Here is a 14,928-nt window from a genome sequence, read left to right as displayed (position 1 = left end):
TTAATGATGTTGCAAAACCTGTTTAGTCATATGGAAAAAATAAATGTGGACAATCGCTTCACTTCTTACACCAAAAGAATTTGAGATTTATGAGCAAAAAACAGACATTCAAGAAGAAAGCATGAGAAAATTTGATCATATAAGATTTAGGTGTATGATAAGCTTTATATATGTCACAAAACTCAGAATGTATAAAAGAAAAAATAAATAATTTTGATTCTATATAGTTAAAATTTTTCATGGAAAAATAACTTTTACAAAGTCAAAAATACATTACACACTAGGAAAAATATTTGCAATATAATGGCAGACAAGACTGGCTTTTCTTTCTAATGCTCGTCAAGATCATGAAATGGCCAACAACTCCATAGAAAAATAGGCAAAATTGATAAACAGAAAATTCTAAGAAATGGAAACCGAAATGATGTATAAAAAATGACAAGGTGCTCCACCTCATCTATAACTGACTAAATGTCAGTGAAAAAAACTCAATATAATTTTCAATGCTCAGATCGACACAGATTATTTGATAAAATTGAGGGTTCTGTGTTGGCAAGTGTATCTTCACACGTTGCAGGTGGGCGCGAATTTAATATAGTTTTGGAAACAAATCTGTCTCTATCTATTAAAATTGTAATGATATGTGTACCCTTTGACCCAATATTCCACTTTTCCTACAGATGCATGCACATTTCTTCACAAAGAGGCATGGGTAAGGAAGAGTACTTACGAGAATATTGTCCGAAGTGTCAAATGATCAAAAAATAAAACAGAAAAGCACATCAATAAAGAAATTCTATATTATTGAGGCTCTAGAAAATGAAATATTATTTTGTCAATTAAAAGGAGTAAAATAAATCTGTGGACTAATATATTGATATGAATAGGTATTAAGAGACAATTCTTCATGAGTTTCTTGTGTTTTTGTACTTCTTGAAAACAGAAGCACTGACTGATTTTGTTCTAGACTATACTCTCATGGATGTTCGTTGTAGAGAACAGCCTTGGAACACAGACATGTATCCCTCTGAGCCAACGGGAGCTTGTTTATAGTCTAGTATAATGAAATAAGGGGACAGTGGTAGATCAGTGGTAGAAGTCTCCGCTTCCATGTGGGAGACTGGGATTTGGTTCTTGGCCAATGCACCTCATGAAGAAGGCTTGTGTGTTGCTGTGAGGCTGAACAGGTTTCAGCAGAGCTTCCGGGCTAACATGGACTAGGAAGAAAGGCTTGGTAGTCTGCTTATGAAAATCATTCAATGAGAACCCTATGGATCACAATGGTCCGATCTATAACCAATCATGATTCCGACACATAACAGTCCCGTAGGACAGAATAGACCTGCCCTATGGGGTTTCCCAAGCTGTAAATCTTTATGGAAGCTGATGGCCATGTCATTCTCCCATGGAGCAGCTAGTGGGTTTGAACCAGCAACCTTTAGGTTAGCAGATGAGTGCTTAACCACTGTGCAACTAGAGCTCCTTCAGCATGCTTACTGCCTATTATAAAAGAGTCAGGTTCCCTATACTTGGGGTTCTTCTTTTGTAACCCAATCCACTGCATGGGCAAACCACCTGATCCCCATCCTGTTGTCCTGGGGAACCTGGGTTCAGGTAACTAACTGGTACAAACTGATACCGTTGTTACTGCTCTTGCTGTGAGTAATAAAATCCTTTGATTCTGAATCAAGGATTTTCTGCTAGAATCTATGAAACTGTGCCAGGCTAACTTGTAAGCTTGGTATTTTTGAAGTCTTCTTTTGAAATTCAAAAAAAAAAAGATACAGTAGAAAAGAAAATATTTTAAAGCCCTGATTCTGGTTAACGTATATAGTTGATATAATAAAGTTGATAAAATGTAGTTTATACAATATAGTTAATAAAATACAGTTGATAATATACCAAACAACAAAAGTAAATGCACAAAAAACCCCATTGCCATCAAGTTGATTCTGACTCATAGTGACCCTATAGGACAGAGTAGTACTGCCCCACAGGGTTTCCAAGGAGTGGCTGGTGGACTTGAACTGCCAACTTTTTGGTTAGCAGCCAAACTCTTTAACCGCTATGCCATCAGAGCTCCTGATTTAGTTGATGACCCTTTTACCTTAATGCACACTTACGTGTAGATGGCCATCCCTTCACCAAAATACATGGTTACTACGAGGTCCTCGGAGCCCTGGTGACGCAGTGGTTAAGAGCTACATATGCTAACCAAAAGGTTGGCAGAATTGACTTGATGGCAGGTCTCTATTTGCTGAGGGAGTTGTGTCCAGGTTTTTACTCTTCAAGAAATGAGGCTGATGTATTAGAACTTAGTGACAGTGCATTATATTCTAATATATATATGTATATATATTGCTTGCCCTATGGTTTTATTCTTAATTTAATTTTCCACTCTACTGATCCAGATTTTTTACTTAAGGAACTCAAAAGTAGCAACTCGTATACATATATATATATATATATATATATATTTTTTTTTTTTTTTTTACCTTGTCTATGAATTGCTTTTTTGAATTTTGGAAAACACTTTATAAATCAGTAGTCATTGTTTTTTTGTTTTTTAATGAATAGTAATGAGATCCATGTAGTCTCCATGCCAACTGCTGATATTTTTCTGAGCACTGGCTTTTGTGTTGGAGACAAAGTCACGACTTAGAGTCCTTTTCCCTGCTTGCAAGAGAATGGCTTTATTTTTCAGTCAAGTGAACCAAACTGTCAACAACTTTTATTAACTATTCACTTGAAAACAACTTAGAGAAGAGGCATCCTAGGGAGTTATTGAGTTAATGGGTGGGGGGGGGGAAGCCACTACAATCAGAGAATTTACAATAAAGTTAACTCAAAATATAAATGTTTGTCAATTTTTGAACTAAGTGAGAAGGAAACAAACAAAAAAATAACTGTTGCCATCTGAGCTTTTTCAGTTAGATGGGGAGAAAGTAACATTGCAAAGAACGGCTGGATCATAACATTTGTAGATCATAAGGCGATCATAGATAATCTTTGGTTTTCATTTTTGAGTTTATTGAAGTGAAAATAAAGAATAATGAAAGTTCTCTCTGTATATATAAAAAGTCCATTGTGTGGACCTATTTTGTAAGCTTTGTGTGGGGGAGCCCTTCCATAAAAAAAAAAGTTGTTTTTTTTTTTTTTTAGCTCACTGTAATTTAGTAATGCAATGGAATTTACAGGAGTGGCCTGGCATGGTTTTCAGACAAAGAAGTTGGTCTGGCTGTCTAGAAAACAAGGTTTGGGGAATGGAGGAATCGGAAATACAATGATTAGAAAGATGAGCTACAGAGAGACATTTAACCTATTTCTCAGTGATTGCCCAGGTCCTCTGTTTCACTACACGGGGAATTTCTATTGAATTTTTTTTTTTTTTTCTGTTGACTTTAGACACAAGTAAAAAAGAGATCTAGGTACATATATAAGAGATTTTTGCCTTCTAATATAACTTTCTTGGGTATACTAGGTAGAACAGTCAGATTCAATTTTTTTTTTTACCAAAGATGCATGGAAACTTTACCCACCCGTCATGCAGCCATCTCCCAAGCATACGGATTATAATGTGTGGAATAGGTCAGTAGGTAGATGGGTGACAATTACTTTCACAAACCACAAACTCAGATACACCAAATGGTATGCTTCTGTTTTTCTGGTACTCCCTTTACACTGTAGCCCGAGCTCGCTCTCATTCCACTGATGAGAGCGATCTTATTCAATTCCATGCTGGGAATACTCACTCAATATGGTATTTTTTTTCTAGAGCTGAGACAATAAGGATGGTGAAGCCATGTGGTCTTTGGGAGCTGATTGCTCACAAGGGCATTGCTGTACTCCCTTACACCCATTTGTCTGTAGTTTCTCTAGTTGCTGTCTCCTATGCCTGCGGCCATTTACAAAGACAACCTGTATTACCAATTTGGTCTGTGGTTGGCGTTGCTTGTAGGTCATCTACCTTTTCTAACCACAAGTCCTTTTCTGTAATGGCTTTCTTTCTCCAAAAAATTGTGATTGCTCTCCTATGCCAAGCTTCGTGGGACACTGGGTGGGCTGTGTCAGGTATTTGAGGCCATTTGTATCCTACTGAAACTGTTCCAAACCTGCCCAGAGAAAATGTGAGGTACTTCTCGGGATATGGAGGTTGGATCTCCAAGCCTACGTCACTGTCCAGACTCTAGACCTTCTGGGGTGGGGCAGGGGACAGGGCCCTTTCCCAGAGAGCCACACAATCCACAGCTCTGCTCTCCATCTCTTGTACTGGGTCAGCTTATAGTCTTATGACTAATAGTGTCCTCATCATTCAAATATTTATTAACTACATTCTATCCATTTCTTCATAGACCTCTGGGTTGTGCACGTTGATATGATCCAGGCATTCTCTCACTTTGCACCATTCTCGCTCATAGTACGCGTATGTGGTATCTTATGAGTATCAGTCAGGAAGGACTGTATTGTTACCTGACTGTCGCTGAAGTCCCAAACCAACATCCTTTAGTATTATTTCTTATAGGAATGTGCCTTCTAACATGAGTGTTCTTCATTTTATATTTTTTGAGTGAAATACTGTCAAAGAAGGCATGGTTGGTTCAGTGGTAGAATTCTCACCTTCCATACGAGACATCCAGGTTCGAGTCCTGGCCCATGCATCTCACGCACAGCTACCACTGGTCTATTATATGGATTATAAGCCCTGTGGTCTTTGGGAGCTAATTGCTCACAAGAGCATTGCTGGTGCTTCTTTACTCCTGCTTGTCAGTGGAGGCTGGTGTGTAGCTATGTTACTGAACAGGCTTCAGCAGAGCTTCCAGACTAAGACAGACAAGGAGGAAAGACCTGCTGGTCTACTTTTGAAAATCAGCCAATGAAAACACTGTGGATCACAATAATCTGAATTGCAGCTTACCATGGGGATGGCAGCATTTCCTTCTATTGTACATGGGGTTGCCATGAGGTGGGGGCTGACCTGAGGGCAGCTAACGACAGTTATCATACGGAATAAAGAAAAGCAAAATAATGGATATTGTATATCCACCACCAAGCTTAAGAAATAGATTCTTTGCTCTAACTTGCAAGTCTAATTGCTGAATCAGCTGTCTCAAATTTTTTTTATCACATCAAAAATTGAATTAAGCCATACATATGTACATTCACTTATAATGTCTATACATGTGTTTAGTATTTATATATTGCACAGATAAAACATACAAAGTAACCATTTTTAAAGATAAAATGAAAATAAGTGTAAATATTAATTCTAGTATTTAATTCTAGCACCCCAAATAACTTCTTGCGGACTCCCTGAATGATGAGCTTTGTATTTTAGAAACCACTAGTTTATATCAGGACCTTTGCTTTGAAGCTGAAAAACAAAGAAAACTGAATCTTTTCTTTTTCTTGCGTTTTTGTTGCTTTTCTAAGTGCAGGAGATACTAAGGTCTACTGCGAATATGGGGGGATTTTAAGAACCCTAAAAAGTAATCAACACACAAACACAAATGCACTGATACAAACACACACACACACGTGTTTGTATTTATTATATATATAATATACAGATTATATATATAATGTATATACATGCATTTGAGTATAAACATGCATTGCTTAGCCCTTTCACATCTTTAAACTATTATTCAGCCACAATTAGTCATTTTATTAATTTGTTAGTGGGTTTGCCTATTTATTGTTGTGAAATGGGTACTTTCTCCTGGAAGATTTCACATAACTGTAACCCAGGTGTGCTGTTATTATTTGATTAGTTTTGTTTTTTCTGTGCAATATGAGAGAAGGAGAAACATGACTCAGAGTTTGTACCTAACATCTATTTTTTTTTTTTTTTCCATTCTGCAGAAGCACCTCTCCAGTTTAGGATTGTGATTATCAGGACTGTTGTGTTAGGGCAACCTGCTCTCCAAGTACTTTCAGTGCAGATGTTAAGAGCTCACATTTTATTGACCGACACTGTTCTAAGTGCTTTATGAGTATGAACTCATTCCACCCTCATAACAGCCCTATAAGATAGGCACTCTTATTATCTCCATTTTACAGATGAAGAAGCTGAGATAATGAGAGATTTAAAATGTGCCTGAAGTTACTCAGCCAGCAAGTCGTGAAAGCAGGATTAGAACCCAGGCAGTCTGTCACTGGAGTCCACACTCTGAGGCCCTGCCTGATACTGCCTTGTGGAGGAGACAGGGATGAGGATGTATGCAGATTTTGCTCTATAGACAACCAATAGAGCTTGAGGTGGAGAAGGTTAAAACTTTCGGAAGATGGTTGGAAGAATATTATTAACATTTGTGTTAAATAAAGAAAAAAAATTTTTTTTTGTTAAATACACACATACAAAAAGTTCTGGAAAAAAAAAACTTAAGTTTGGGGAGAATGTTGTTGTTGTTGTTGTTAGGAGCCATCGGGTCAGTTCCAACTCATAGCGATGCTATGTACAACAGAGCAAAACATTGCCTAGTCCTGCACCATCCTCACAATCACTGTTATGTTTCAGGTCATTGTTGCAGCCACTGTGTCACTCAATCTTATTGAGGGTCTTCTTCTTTTTGGCTGACCTATACTTTATCAAGCATGATGTCCTTTTCCAGGGACTGGTCCTCACAACATGTCCAAGTACGTGAGACGAAGTATCACCATCCTTGCTTCTAAGGACCATTCTGGCTATTCTTCTTCCAAGACAGATTTGTTTGTTCTTCTGGCAGTCCATAGTATATTCAATACTCTTCTCCAACACCATAATTCAAAGGCATCAATTCTTCTTCAGTCTTCCTTAGTCATTAACCAACTTTTGCATACACGTGAGGCAATTGAAATATGATGGCTTGGGTCAGGCACAACTTAGTCCTCAAAGTGACATCTTTACTTTTTAACACTTTAAAGAGATCTTTTGCAGCAGATTTGCCCAAAGCAAACTTGCAAATTGTGAGGAATGCTAAATATTATTTCAGCATCCAGTGCTATCACTTTAGGTTATCATATAAAAAGACAAAGTTTATAATGTTGCTAAGTCTCATGTATGCATGTACTTACATATAAAACATACATGTTTTCACACACGTATATACTTATGTTGTTGTTATTTTTTGTTGCCATTGGGTCAATACCAACTCATGGAGGTCCCATGTGTTTCAGAGTAGAACTGTGCTCCAAAAAGTTTTCAGTGGTTGTGATCTTTTGGAAGTAGATCAACAGGCATTTACACACATATATAGGCACGCATACACACACACATACGGCATCTATATCTCTATTTACCCAGATTCCTTGGCATGTATATTTATCAATAGTGAGGCAGAAGGTAAGAGTGAGTGTCAAGCTTCGTTTCTTTTTTCATAAAGCTGGGACGATTTCACTGTATAGTCTCAGATCTCCTATTCTGGTTATAACAGTCTAAGATTCTCAGATTCTAGTTTGATTAAATTCATTTCCACCGACTAAAAAATATTATTGGTGGATATGAGATAGCTATAGCTTAAGTGGCTTCTGTCATTGGTTGTACTTGATAGTGACAGACACACTTGAATACCCCAGGAGAGGACAAAAGGCCAAGGCAGAAACTTAAAAGAAATGAGGTCTCCCTTTATTGCAAAAAAAGGTAAAAGAATTCTTGCAAAGATTTCTGATAAATAGAATCTTAGAACTGGAAGCCAGAAGAGGCAAAGTGAACTAAGAACATCCATCATCTTATCCATTGTTTTTCCCTCTCTCTCTTTCCCTTCTCAAGACATCAGAAATATAGCATATACTCTTATTATCATGGACTATCATAGGGAAGGGAGGACTGGCATTTGGGGGGTAAGTGTATGAAGCTGGGTGGGGTTGAGGATTCTATTAACACCACATTAAAGAGACATAACTTGCATCTCTTGAAAATACTGAGCTTATATACATATTTAATTTAGCAGATGAAAAATGTGGAAGAAATTTAAAAAAATTAAAGAGTCTGCTGAAGATCACAAATCTCACTGTGGCAGAATCTGTAGTGACACATAGGTGACTCACCAAGCTAGGGTTTGTGTGTGTGTGTGCATGTGTGCATATGTAAACATGTGAGTACATGTCTGTGTGCATAATAATTTCATAAAGTTAATACATCACTGAGAAAATAGAAAGTATCTTCTCTGACCACAATACCATCAAAGTAGAAATTAACAACAGGAAGACCAAGGAAAAAAATCACTTACACGGAAACTAAATAACACCCTGCTTAAAATCCATTGGGTAAAAGAAGAAATCAAAGGTGGAAAAAAAATTCCTAGAATTAAATGAGAATGAAAACACATCATACCAAAACCTTTGGGATACAGCAAAGACAGCGCTCAGAGGTCAATTTATAGTAATAGATGCACACATCAAAAAAGAAGAAAGGGACAAAATCAAAACATTAGCTACACAATTCAAACAAATAGAAAGAGAACAGCAAAAGAAGCCCATAGCCACCAGAAGAAAGGAAATAATAAAGATCAGAGAGGAAATAAATAGAGAATGTAAAAACAATAGAAAGAATCAACAAAACCAAAAGTTGGTTCTTCAAAAGGATCAACAAAATCGACAAACCACTGGCCTTACTGACAAAAGAAAAACAGGAGAGGATGCAAATAACCCAAATAATAAAAGAAATGGGGGACATTACAACAGGCTCAACTGAAATAAAAAGAATCATAACGGAATACTATGAAAAACTATACAACAACAAATTTGAAAACCTAGATGAAATGGACAGATTTCTAGAAACACTACCTGCCCACACAAAATGATATAAAAAACCTGAACAGACCCACAACAAGAGAAGCGATTCAAAAGGTTATCAAAAAACAAAAACAAGAAACTCCCCGAAAAAAAAGCCCTGGCCCAGATGGCTTCACCGGAGAATTCTACCAAGCATTCAGAGAAGAGCTTACATCAGTACTACTCAAACTATTTCAGAACAATAGAAAAGGGAGGGATACTTCTGAATTCATTCTTTGAAGCCAGCCTAACCCTGATACCAAAACCAGGCAAAGACACCACAAAAAAAAAGCTACAGACCAATATCTCTCATGAATACAGATGCGAAAATACTCAACGAAATTCTAGCCAATAGAATTCAGCATCATAAAATATATATATATATATACACACACCATAACCAAGTAGGATTCATACCAGTTATTCAAGGATGGTTTAACATTAGAAAATCAGTCAAGGTATTTCACCACATAAATAAATGAAAAAAATCACATGATCTTCTCATTTGATGCAGAAAATGCATTCAACAAAGTCCAACACTCATTCCTGACAAAAACTCTCAATAAAGTAGGTATAGAAAGTAAATTCCTCAACATAACAAAGGGCATCTATACAAAACCAACAGTCAACATCATTCTTAATGGAGAGAGGCTGAAAACATTCCCCTTGAGAACAGGAACAAGGCAAGGATGCCCTTTGTCACCACTCCTATTTAACATTGTACTGGAAGTCCTAGCTAGAGCAATAAGGCAATAAAAAGAAATAAAGAGCATCCAAATTGGTAAGTTGGAAGTAAAATTATCCCTATTTGCAGAAGACATGATACTATACATAGAAAATCCAAAAGACTCCACGAGAAAACTACTGGAATTAATAGATTCAGCAGAGTGTCAGGATACAAGATAAACATACAAAAATCAGTTGTATTCTTATATGCCAATAAAGAGAACAATGAAAAGAAAATCAGGAAAATAATACCATTTATAATAGCCCCTAAAAAAATAAAATACTTAGGAATAAATCTAACCAGGGATGTAAAAGACCTATACAAAGAAAACTACAAAACACTACTGCAAGAAATCAAAAGAGATCTACATAAATGGAAAAACAGACGATGCTCATGGATAAGTAGACTCAACATTGTGAAAATGACAATTTTACCCAAGGTGATTTACAAATACAATGCAATCCAGATCCAAATAGCAACAACACTCTTTAGAGAGATGGAAAAACTAATCATTATATGGAAAGGGAAGAGGCCTTGGATAAGTAAAGCACTATCAAAGAAGAGGAAGAAAGTAGGAAGACTCACACTACCTGACCTCAGGGCCTACTATACAGCTACTGTAGTCAAAACAGCCTGGTACTGGTACAACAACAGATACATTGACCAATGGAACAGAATTGAGAACCCAGATGTAAATCCATCCTCCTATGATCATCCCATCTTTAACAAGTGCCCAAAGTCCATCAAATGGGGAAAAGACAGTCTTTTTAACAAACAGTGCTGGCAAAATTGGATGTCCATCTACAAAACAAGGAAACAGGACATATATCTCACACCATACACAAATATTAATTCAAAGACCTAAATATAAAGGCAAAAACTATAAAGATCATAGAAGAAAAAATAGGACCAACGCTAGAGGTCCTAATACATACATTAACAGGATACAAACCATAACCAACAACACACAAACTCCAGAAGATAAACTAGATAACTGGGATCTTCTAAAAATTGAACACTTATGCTCATCAAAAGACTTGACCAAAAGAGTAAAAAGAGAACCTACAGACTGGGAAAAAATTTTGAGCTATTAAAAATCAGACAAAGGTCTTATCTCTACAGGAAAATCCAACACTTCTACAACAAAAAGACAAATAATCTAATTGAAAAATAGGCAAAGGAAATGGACCAACACTTCAGCAAAGAAGACAATCAAGCAGCTAACAGACACCTGAGGAAATGCTTATGATCTCTAGCCATTAGAGAAATGCAAATCAAAATGACAATGAGATACCATCTCACCCTGGCATTACTGGCATGAATCAAAAAAACCAGAAAATAATAAATGTTGGAGAGGCTGCCGGGAGATTAGAACTCTTATGCGGTGCTGGTGGGAATGTAAAATGGTACAACCATTTTGGAAAATGAGATGGTGCTTCCTTAGAAAGCTAGAAATACCATATGATCCAGCAGTCCCACTCCTAGGAATATATCATAGAGAAATAAGAGCCATCACACAAAAAGACATATGCACATCTATGTTCATTGCATCATTGTTCACAAAAGCAAAAAGATGGACACAACCTAGATGCCCATCAGCAGATGAATGGATAAACAAACTGTGGTATATACAAACAATGGAGTACTGCACAACGATAAAGAACAACGATGAATCTGCAAAGCATCTCACAACATGGATGAATCTGGAGGGCATTGTGCTGAGTGAAATAAGCCAATCACAAAAGGACAAATATTGTATGAAATTTACAGTATGTAGCTACAATTAAAACTCTTGAAAAGGTTTATACACAAAAAGAAACAATCCTTAATGATTACGAGGGAGAGGAGGGGTGGGGATGGAAAAACACTAACTAGACAATAGATAAGTGGTAACTTTGGTGAAGGGTAAGACAGTACACAATACTGGGGAAGCCAGCACAACTAGTACAAGGCAAGGCCACGGAAGCTCCATAGACACATCCAAACTCCCTGAGGGACTGAATTACTAGGATGAGGGCTGTGGGGACCGTGACCTTGCGGAGCATCTAGCTCAATTGGCATAACATGTAAATGTAGAAAATGTTCTACATTTAATTTTGGTGAGTAGCGTCTGGGGTCTTAAAAGCCTGTGAGCAGCCATCTAAGATGTTGCCCTGGCCCCACCCTGTCTGGAGCAAGGGATAATGAAGAAAACTAAAGACACAACGGAAAAATTAGTCAAAAGGACTAACAGACCACAACTACCACGGCCTCCACCAGACTGAGTCCAGCACAACTAGATGGTGCCCGGCTACCACCTCTGACTGCTCTGACAGGAATCACAATACAAGATACCAGACAGAGCTGGAGAAAAATGTAGAAAAAAACTCTAACTCAAAAAGAAAGACCAGACTAGCTGGCCTGACAGAGACTGGAGAAATCCCAAGAGTACCGCCCCCAAACACACTTTTAGCTAAGAAACGAAGTCACTCCAGATGTTCAACCTTCATCCAAGATTAGACAGCCCCATAAAATAAAACGAGACTAGAGGGTCACACCAGCCCAGGGGCAAGGACTAGGAGGCAAGAGAGGGCAGGAAAGCTGGTCATAGGGAACCCAAGTTCAAGAACAGAGAGTGTTGACATGTCATGGGGATGTTAACCAATGTCATAAAACAATATGTGTACTAGCTGTTTAATGAGAGCCTAGTTTGTTCTGTCAGCCTTCATCTAAAGTACAATTTAAAAAAAAGAAAGAAAACATATGGATTGCAAATAAGCATATGAAAGAATACTCAATACCAGTAGTCGTTTGGGAAATACAAATTAAAACAACAATGAGCTACCACTATAAACCTATTCCAGACCAAAAAACCAAACTCATTGCTGTCAAGTTGATTTCAACTCATTGTGCCCCTATAGAAAAGAAAAAAGGAAGGAAGGAAGGAAGGAAGGAAGGAAGGAAGGAAGGAAGGAAGGAAGGAAGGAAGGAAGGAAGGAAGGAAGGAAGGAAGGAAGGAAGGAAGGAAGGAAGGAGGAAAAGAAGGAAGGCAGGCAGGCAGGAAGGAAGGGAGGAAGAAAGGAAAATGACAATACCAAGAGGAACAATTGGATCTTTCATATATTGCTGGTGGAATACAATATGACACAATCACTTTGGCAAACAATTTGGCAAAGCTTTAATAAAGTTAAACATATACTCCCATATGATCCAACAATTCCATTCTAGTACATTCATTCAAGATAAATGAAAGTTTATATCCACGTAACAACTGAATTAAAATGTTTATAACAGCTTTATTCATAATTACCCAAAACTGTAAACACTCACAAGTCCTTTAACCTGTAAGTGGATAAAAAGCTCAGGTACATATATGTATGATGGAATACTAATCGGTGATAAAAAGAATGAACTATTAATTCATACAACACAGGTGGATTTTAAATCCATTTTGCTAAGTGAAAGAAGCCAGATCCAAAAGGATATTAGTAGAAAAATTGGTGAGATCAACACAAAGTCTGTAGCTTAGCTAATAATATTAAACCAATGTTATTTACTTATTTACTTTTGGTTTTGGTAACTGCGGTCATGTAAAAAGTTAACATTCAGGGAAGCTGGGTTAAGAGTAGGTAAGAACTCTGTACTGTTTTTGTGACTCTTCTATAAGACTAAAATTATTTCAGAATAAAAAAAGACGTGAGCAGCTGAGCCTGCGTACATTGGGGTTACTTTATAACTGGGGGAATCCCTGGGTGGCAAAACGATTAAAGCACTCCGTTACTAAGCAAAAGTTTGGGGGTTCAAGTCCACCCAGAGATGCCTCAAAAGAAAGACCTCGTGATCCACTTTTGAAAAATAAGACATGGAAAACCCTGTGGAGCACAGTTCTAATCTGACACACGCGGAGTGTCGCGAGTTGGAGTCAACTTGAGGCAACTGGTACTGTCTACAACTTGGGGTTCCCTGAATTATTTTTCATTAGCATACAATGTTTATTAACGAATAGTAAAACAAAACCCTGGTGGCATAGCGGTTAAGTGCTACGGTTGCTAAACAAAAGGTTGGCTGTTCGAATACACCAGGTGCTCCTCGGAAACCCTATAAGGCGGTTCTACTCTGTCCTCTACGGTTTCTATGAGTCGGTTTCAACTCACAGCAATGGGTGTGCTAATTTGAGGTTTTATACATCATGGTGGTGGTTGTTGTTAGGTGCCATCTAGTTGGTTCCAGCTTTCAGTGACCCTCTGTACAACATTAAAGCTCGATCTAAACTGTAACAATTGTTTGGAACATAAACCAATGAAGATTTTTTTGAAAGGGAGGAGTATTTTATTATTAACATTGTTTAAAATTGCTGGTACATGTTAATTAAAAAAAAAAAAAAAAAGAAGAGGTCTTTTTGTCAGTTTTATTATTGTTTTAAAATTTTTACAGCCTATGTAAGTCATTTTTGCCTGCATCCGGGGCTTTCCACTCTTACTACCCAACTCTTGGCACACCACAGAAAACACAGCTGTAGGTACTGGGGTTGAGTGACAAGTTGTTTAACAATAAGCAAGATCTCCATGAGGTACTTCTATCTCTAGTCCTCTCTCTCTCTCTGTCATTTCTATCTCTGTCTCCATCTATTTGTTGTTGTTGGGTGCCCTAGAGTTGATTTCAACTTCATAGTGACTCCATGTCACAGAGTAGAACTGCCTCATAGGGCTTTCTTGGCTGTAATCTTTATGTGACCAGGTCGCCAGGTCTTTCTCCTGCGGAGTTTCTGGGTAGGTTCTAACCACCAACATTTCAGTTAGCAGGTAAGTACTTAATCATTTTGTGCCTCCCACCCACCCACTGCCGCTGAGTGGATTCTGATTCATAGCGTCTCTATAGGACAGAGTAGAACTGCCCCATAGGGTTTCCAAGGCTGTACATTTTTATGGAGTCCACTGCCACATCTTTCTCCCGCAGAGTAGCTGGTGGGTTGGAACTGCTGAACTTTGGTTAGCAGATGAACACTTTAACCCCAAGCCACTGGGTGTCCTTTTATCTCCATAGTCATACTTTATATCTATCATGTATCTATCATCTATCTATCTCCAAGTATATATGGACTCAAGTGTCTATCTCCAAGTATATATAAACTACTTTTTACCTCTTTAAGACTTCAAAAGGACTTGAAGTCAAAGAAGTGTAGCTAATACAATGGGCACATTCATTTTGGTAGTTTATTTTAGCAGTTTATATAAAATATCAGTAAAGTACAAGAGGGAGTAAGTGTTGTTCTCTTCATCTTTTTTTTTTTTTTCCATATTTGGCAAAAAAAATTGTACTTTTTTTTTTTTACTGGTACATGTAAATGACTAAACCAAACCCATTTTTGTCAAGTTTTTTTTTTTTCCCCCATACTGATAAAGTCTGCATTTCCATTTGAAGCAGTTGGTTTTAATTTAAAAATAAAAAGCACCAAATTTTCCTGCATTGTG

At 37.4% G+C, this 14,928-nt stretch overlaps 1 protein-coding gene across 2 annotated transcripts in view; it reads left to right on the top strand.

The window, feature by feature from the left end:
- Positions 1 to 14,928, top strand: part of ITGBL1 (integrin subunit beta like 1) — a 261,503-nt gene that overhangs the window by 117,511 nt on the left and 129,064 nt on the right. The window lies entirely within an intron of this gene.

Source organism: Loxodonta africana, chromosome 23, assembly GCF_030014295.1.
Source record: "Loxodonta africana isolate mLoxAfr1 chromosome 23, mLoxAfr1.hap2, whole genome shotgun sequence".
In the NCBI taxonomy this organism is placed as follows: Eukaryota; Metazoa; Chordata; class Mammalia; order Proboscidea; family Elephantidae; genus Loxodonta; species Loxodonta africana.
The sequence above is the reverse complement of the archived record's forward strand: the minus strand, read 5'-3'. Positions and strand labels throughout refer to the sequence as shown.